Source organism: Macaca thibetana, chromosome 9 (assembly GCF_024542745.1).
Source record: "Macaca thibetana thibetana isolate TM-01 chromosome 9, ASM2454274v1, whole genome shotgun sequence".
NCBI classification, from domain to species: domain Eukaryota; kingdom Metazoa; phylum Chordata; class Mammalia; order Primates; family Cercopithecidae; genus Macaca; species Macaca thibetana.
The window spans coordinates 44,417,243-44,424,489 of NC_065586.1; the positions used below are offsets into that span (position 1 = coordinate 44,417,243).

The 7,247-nt window shown below is 46.0% G+C and overlaps 1 protein-coding gene across 8 annotated transcripts in view; it reads right to left on the reverse strand.

The window, feature by feature from the left end:
- Positions 1-6,903, reverse strand: part of WDFY4 (WDFY family member 4) — a 295,757-nt gene extending 288,854 nt beyond the window's left edge. For 3 of the 8 annotated variants that reach the window (XM_050805477.1, XM_050805483.1, XM_050805485.1), the window contains exon 1: positions 6,598-6,895. The gene's annotated coding sequence lies outside the window, so the exon portion shown is untranslated. Of the gene's footprint in view, positions 1-6,070; positions 6,404-6,597 lie in introns of those variants that run through there. The other 5 variants (XM_050805484.1, XM_050805479.1, XM_050805478.1 and 2 more) reach the window with 3 other exon arrangements.
- Positions 6,904-7,247: the final 344 nt, after the last annotated feature.

The window sequence follows — 7,247 nt, forward strand, 5'->3', positions numbered from 1 at the left end:
GATGGCCACTGCAGGGAGAGCAAGGGGAGGAGGCAGACAGCCCCCAACTCCAGCAGCCCACTACCCTGGGGGCTGCCATGATGGAGCCAGGCCGGGTTGCCAGCTGGCCAGCAGGGGAGCAGCATGATGGGACAGCATGGTCAGGCAGAGAAGGGTGCCAGTGTGGATCTAGGGCCAGGCTTTGGGGCCAGGGTGGAAAGTGGGAGTGGTGCCCGCTTCGGAGACCCAGCCAGTGGTACAGCCACGGCACCCACCCCACCAAGGGTGCTGGGCTCCTGGGCCTTGGGAGGAAGCTCTCCACGGGCCACCCAGGGCAGTATCTCAGAGTCTGCCATCCTAAGTCAGAGTGACCACCTAGCCTGCCACTTCCTACATCCAGCCCAGGCCCTTGATTAGCTCTGCCCCAGTGGCTCCTGACAGCCTTGGCAACAGGGGGAGCTCCTGGTGATGTTGCCCTTGTCCTATATTCTGGCCTGGACCCAGTGAGGATCAGGAGCCCCTGCCTTAGGCTATGATGAGGGGAAGGGGTTGAGGGCCACTTGCACTGGCCTTCAGATGTCCTTTGGCATGAACAGCTAGGGCACCATGGAAGGCAGCAGAGGGCAGACAGGCTCCTGGGTGGAGGGTGGCGGGTCCCCAGTAAGGTCCCACCTTCAAACCAGGGAGGGCCTAAAGGCTGGGGGCTGGGTTACCAGACCCAGGAACCAGAGTGGGGACTTGTGTTGCCTTTTTCAGGCTGCTCATGGCCATACATGGCCCAATTGGCTCTCATTTCCTCCCCTCTGAGGTTCATAAAAACCCTGGATTCAGCCAGAGCAGAGCAGAGGATGGGGAGACGACTGGATGACCAGCTGCAGGGAGGAGCTCCTCTCTGCTGAGAGCTGGGAAGATTATAGGAGGACCAGCTACAGAGAGGAGCTACCTTCTCCAGGGCCTCCTCTCTGCTGAGAGCTGCGGACGTAGGGACAACCAGCTGCAGAGAGGAGATACCCTCTCTGCTGACAGCTGAGCCCTCATCAGGACAACCTGCCTATAAAGAGAAGCTACCCACTGCGGGTCTCCCCTTAGCTGTTCTAACACTTAATAAAGCTCCTCTTCATCTTGCCCGCCCTCCACATGTCTGCATCCCTCATTCTTCCTGGATGCAGGACAAGAACTCAGGCAAAGGTGCCACTGGCCACATAGGTTTCTGGCCAGAAAAAGCAACACCCCAAACATCCCATATCACAAGTATATTTTGCTTGTAATTAATGTGAAAATGATTTAGTTGCATTAATCATCCATCATATCATAAACATGTTCTACATTGCCCTTTTCCTTAAAGTATCAGACCTAGTGACCATGGAGCATCGTCTCAATGGATCACCCATAATTGACTCTCCCTCTGTAACAATTGGATGCTCAGATTGTCTCCACTGCTGTCATGGGCAATGCTGAGGGGAAGGAGCCCTGCTGCAATGATTTTGTTTCCTATGAATTCTCAAAAGAAGAATTAATCATTCAGCCAAAAGGGAGGAACTACTGTCATACTCCTGCCAAATATTCACTATTCCTCTCTAGAAGTGTAGCTTCTTCAGCCCTTTAGTGGTAGTCTGGTCTAATGCAAGTGCACAGGCTTTAAAATCACGTGGAACTACGGTCAAATCCCAACTCAGCCACTCACTATTCGAGGGCAAAGAACCTTACGTCTCTGAGCCTCCATTTTCTCATCTGTAAAATGGGAATAATGAAACTTATCTCATCTTGAGGATTGAGTTTAAAGTACAAGTGCCTGGTTTATTTAGGTACTAAATCCATTATTCTTAGCTTGTATATTTTCTTTCTTCTTGGAATTATTTGGTTCAAGTGGCTTTTCACTTCTCCTACTTCTCATCCATCTTGAACTGTGTTCCCGTGAAAGCCTCTGGCCAAAGAACAAGAAGTATCATTCCTCTAAAGCCTACTGTCCAACAGAAGTATTAGAAATAGAAAGCCAGGCACAAATTCCAGCCACATGTGTAATTTCAAATTTTCTGGTAGACACATTTTTTAAATAAAAATAAATAGATTAAGTTAATGTTTAAAGTATATTTCATTTAACGCAATATATCCAAAATATTTTCACTATGTAATCAATATTTTTAGGTACTGAGGCATTTTATAAATTTTGTTGGTAGTTTGTAATATCTTTGAAATCTAGTGTGTATTTCACACTTACAGTGCATCTCAATTCACATCAGCTACATTTCAAGTATGGCTAGTGGCTTCTGTATTGGATAACAAAGGTCTAGACTTTGATATTTAAGCTTTAAGGAGTGCAGATACCTCAAAGGGGATTGACAGCCAAGGGTTTAGGAGATATCATCTATCTGCATTTTGATGGTTTATAGCACTTGGAGGGAGATTACAAATGTAAGCCCCTAATTGTAAATAAAATGGGTAGCAACTCTAAGGTGTGGCTCTAGGAACTCTGAGAATTTCATTTTCCTTACCCTCCTACACAAGATATCTTCCTTCTTTCTCCCAGTTGGTCAAGTTGCCTTGCTTGTCTACCATGAAGGTCACTGGGGTGGGGGTGGAGAGTGCAAAGACTTCCTTTCTTCACATATTGTCTAACAGGCAATTCTACCTTTATATGACCAAACTCATATTTCTGATCACCATCACCTTCCAAATCTGCTTCTACTGCCCTCAAGCCAGCTCAATAGGCAACAATCTCATTCGTCCTGCTGCTCTCGAGTCATCTTTAGCTTCTCTCTTTCTTCCATCCTCTATACCCTAAATGTCATCAAATCCTAACCTCAAAAAATTATCTAGAATCTAACCACTCTGACCACCTCTCATTATCTCAACTATTATCACTCTGGGCCAAGCCACCACCACCTCTAGCCTGGGTTATTGCAAAAGCCTCTGAACTGGTAGTCTTGCTTCTTCCTTTGGTCTCCTACAATCTTCACACAACACCCAAAAAGATTCTTGTTTAAAATGCAAGCATTTTTAACAAGAATCAGTCCAAACAGCAACAGTCCAAAAATGTATTTTAATGACAATTGACACAACATAAAAATATAAACCACTTAGGGATATATCTAGTCGAAATATGCACTACTGCTATAAAGAAAATAATAACATTGTATTTAAATACTTTAGAGAAGATCTAAATAAATGGAGAGACAGACCACATTCATGAATTGGGAAAGTCATTTTCATAAAGATATCACTTCTTTCCAAATTAAATTACCAGTCAAATCTGAATATAGTTTTTTTTTTTTTTCTGTTGAAAGCCAATTCTGAAATTTATATGAAGGAGTAAAATACCAAGATTTTCAAGACAGAAAGGAAGAAGAAAAGAATGGGGAGGCTCTTTCTAGATATCGAAATTTATTGTAAACCTGTGGTTAACAATATTGTCTAGTATTGGCAAAGGGTTAAACAAATTGGCAGAATAGAGAACCAGGAAAGACCCCCATGGACATGACGACTCAACTCACAACAGAGCTACCATGGATCAGTGAATAAAGAATGGCCTATTAGGCCGGGTGTGGTGGCTCACGCCTGTAATCCCAGCACTTTCGGAGGCCAAGGTGGGTGGATCGCCCAAGGTCAGGAATTCAAGACCAGCCTGACTAACACAGAGAAACCCCATCTCTACTTAAAAATCCAAAAATTAGCCAGGTACGGTGGTGCACACCAGTAGTCCCAGCTACTGGGGAGGCTGAGGCAGAAGAATCGCTTGAACCCAGGAGGTGGAGGCTGCAGTGAGCCAAGATCATACCACTGCACTCCAGCCTGGGTGACAGAGCAAGGGTGGCGGGTATTGGTAATCTCAGCTACTAGGGAGGCTGAGGCAGGAGAATTGCTTGAACCTGGGAGGTAAAGGTTGCAGTGAGCTGAGATCATGCCATGCCATTGCACTCCAGCCTCGGTGACAGAGCAAGACTCTATCTCAAAAAAAAAAAAAAAAAAAGGAAAGAAAAAAAAACGGCCTGTTACATAAATGGTGCCAAGACTCTTGGTTATCCATATGGGAAAAGCAAAATAAAATGAGGTTTCTTCCCACCTCATGCCATACAGAAAAGCCATTTCCAGGCAGACTAGAGACTTAAGTGTAAAAAGTAATATTATAAAATTATTTGAAAAAATATGAGAATAATTTTACAACCTTACAGTGGAGAATTTCTTAGATAACACAGAACAAGTATAAATCATAAAGCGACAGATGGATAAACTTGTTTGAAACTAAGAAATTCAGTCTTTAATAAAAACCACAGGAATATAAGGAGACAAGGCACCAACCAATGGAAAATATTTGTTATATATATAAATGATAAAAAGTAGTATCCAGAACATGTGTTGAATTATGGCAAATCAATAGGATAAAAGACAGGTAACTCCATGAGAAATGGACAAAAAATGTGAACAGGAAAAGGGACCCCAAATGGCCACTAAACATATGAAAAAGATGCCCAACCTTAGTAATTTGGGCAATGCAAATTAAAAACATGCTAAGATAGCTTTTCATTTCTACCAGATTGGCAGAAATCTGACAATTTGACAGTACCTGACAATACCAAATGTTGGTGAAGATGTGGAGCAACAGAAACTTCGGTGCATTGCTGAGGGTTGGGTAAAATGAGCAAAAACTTTGGAAAACAATGTGGTGACAGCCAGTAAGGCTGAAAATATGTATAACCTATGACCCACCAATTCTATTTCTAGAGTATATACCCTAGAGAAATTCTTGCACACACGCCCAAAGATGCATGTACAAAAATAGTTCTAGCAGCACTGCTTATAATAGAAAAAAAAAATAAACTCTTGAAATATCTCAAGTGCCCATCAGTAGCATCTCAGATAAATATATTGAGGTATATTCATCTAATAGAATACTATACTGCAGAAAACATGAAATATTTACAGGTACGTGCAACAATATGAAGGAATTTCAGAAACATACTTTTGAACCAATTAGGCAAATTTTAAAAGAATATTTAATTCCATGTTTATGGAGTTCAACAGCTTGCAATCATACATATATAGCAATTTAAATAGGGGATGTAAAACTAGAAAAAAAAGCAAGGGAACGATAAACCCAAAATTCTGGACAGTTGCTGCTTCTGAAAAGGGAGGGAGAAGGATGGGTATGAAGAGGACTTCGAAGATGATGCTCAGCTTTAAAAAATCTAAGGTATCAGCACACAGGGTTTATGCTACTTTTATTACTTTTATCTTATTATGGTCTTTCTAAATTTTCTTTTCTTTTCTTTCTTTCTTTCTTTTTTTTTTTTTTTTTTTTTTTTTTTTTAGAGATGGAGTTTCCTCATGTTGTCCAGACTGGTCTCAAACTCCTGACCTCAGGTGATCTGCCCCTGTTAACCTCCCAAAGTGCTGGGATTACAGGCGTGAGCCACTGTGCCTGGCTGAACTTTTCTTTTCTTTCAACACTGAAAATCTTCCCAAGTTCATGGAAGAATAGCCCAGGTGCTCAGGATGGAGAGACAGGAAGGGCCTCCCTAACCTGACCCTGTTCCCTACCTCGCTGGCCAGAGCCCCAGACATGCCCCTTACCCCACTCTACCACACCAACTTCCACCAGGTCTCCGCCTTCAGACCCTTGTCAAGAACACTTCTCAGAAACCCACAGGGCTCGGCCTCCCTCAAACAGGTCCCCTCTCAGAAGACTAGAGCCATCCCCACCCTCCCAAGACCCCCACCCTACCTGCCACTCTCCCACAGGCTGAGCACCACAGACCCCTGTCCGCTTTGACCAGAGCCTGGCAGGGTGTGGCTTCTCAACACCTATATGTTAAATAACTAAATGAATGACTATACACAAACTCATATTAAAATTAGTGTGCTCCGTGGAAAGAGTAATACATAGCGTCCTTAGTTATCAAATCAGCTCTTCCCTCACTTTAGATAGGTTGGGACAAAGGATCGGTTTAGTGTTTTAGAAGTTTCATTTCAGAGGAAATGAAGAATCAGTCCTTACTGAGCAGGTGGCCCTGCTTAGGCAGAAAATGCCGGCGTTTCAACGGTTTGCTGTAACAATTCAGATGAGGGAAGTGAGCCCAGGGAGGCACCTACTTACCAGAATCCAGTGAGTAATGGCAGGGCCAGGACAGACCAGCTCCCTCTGAGGCTCGTTGGAAATGGCCCTCCGGCTCTGCACTCCTCAGAGACCTATGCGGGGTCTTGGAGGGCGAGTCTTACTGTCGGCCTACTCTCTCCGCCCCCTTGACAACCAGGAAAGCCCGTGTCAGCCCTTCCCAGGAACCCTTTCATAGCAGGACCCCGAGAAAAGACTTGACCTGACGTCGGAGGTCAAGGAGTGCTGCTGGAGCTCAGCCTGACTCCCAAACCTCAGCGGTGACATACGCTTCGGCAGACCCAGGCCCTGGAATGGCCCTGACCACATGGGCCGCCCACGCCACACACACTTCCTGCTCCCCAGCTCACCTCCTCTCCCACATCCACAAACCCGAACCAGGCACTGGGTCACATGTGCCCCCATACTCAGCCTCCCAGGAGGCAGCCAGTAGGCCCCACGCTGACAGGCGGGGCCCACATGCCCACCTCTAGGCTGGCCTGGCTTGGCCAAGAAGCAAGGTGGCCTACCTAGAGGGGTGGCCGTCAGCGCCTGCAGATATCAGATGGCATGGAACCCCTCATCCCCAGCCGCAGCCCCTCAGGCTCGGGGGAAGAGGACCCGGCCCCGCATCGTCAATCTTCAGCGCCGTTTCACTCTGAATCACTCGCGCTGGGTCTCTGCTCATTTCCTGGAGAAAGCAGAAGTGGAGAGCAGGCAGATGCGTGACTCTGCCCGCTCTCCAGCCGACCACCGAGCTGCTGGAGTTCTGGCGGGTGACTTGGGTTCTGCAGCAAGGCCCCTTGGGTCTGTGCACTCTCCGTGGTCAAGCGGTGCTGGGTGGGGCCAAGGACAAAATGGAAAGTACAGCTCGGCCCTAGAAGAGTAGGTCTGGATTCTGTGTTCCCTCTTCACTAGCCATGTGACCACTGGTGCACATCTCTCCTCTCTGGGCCTCTGGCAAAATGAGAACAATGATCGTGTTAGGTGAATCTAATCAGAGGCGCGTTTCAAGCGCACCCCTGGACATGGCATGGGTTCGACAGCCCTCGCCCCACAAAGCTCAGGGTTGCCCACTTGAATTTCTTCCTCCCCTATCCTCAGATCGAACTTGACCCACCAATCAGGACCAACCAGTGTTGGTCCTCCTGCGGCCAACACTGAGGCAAGGATGAGATGA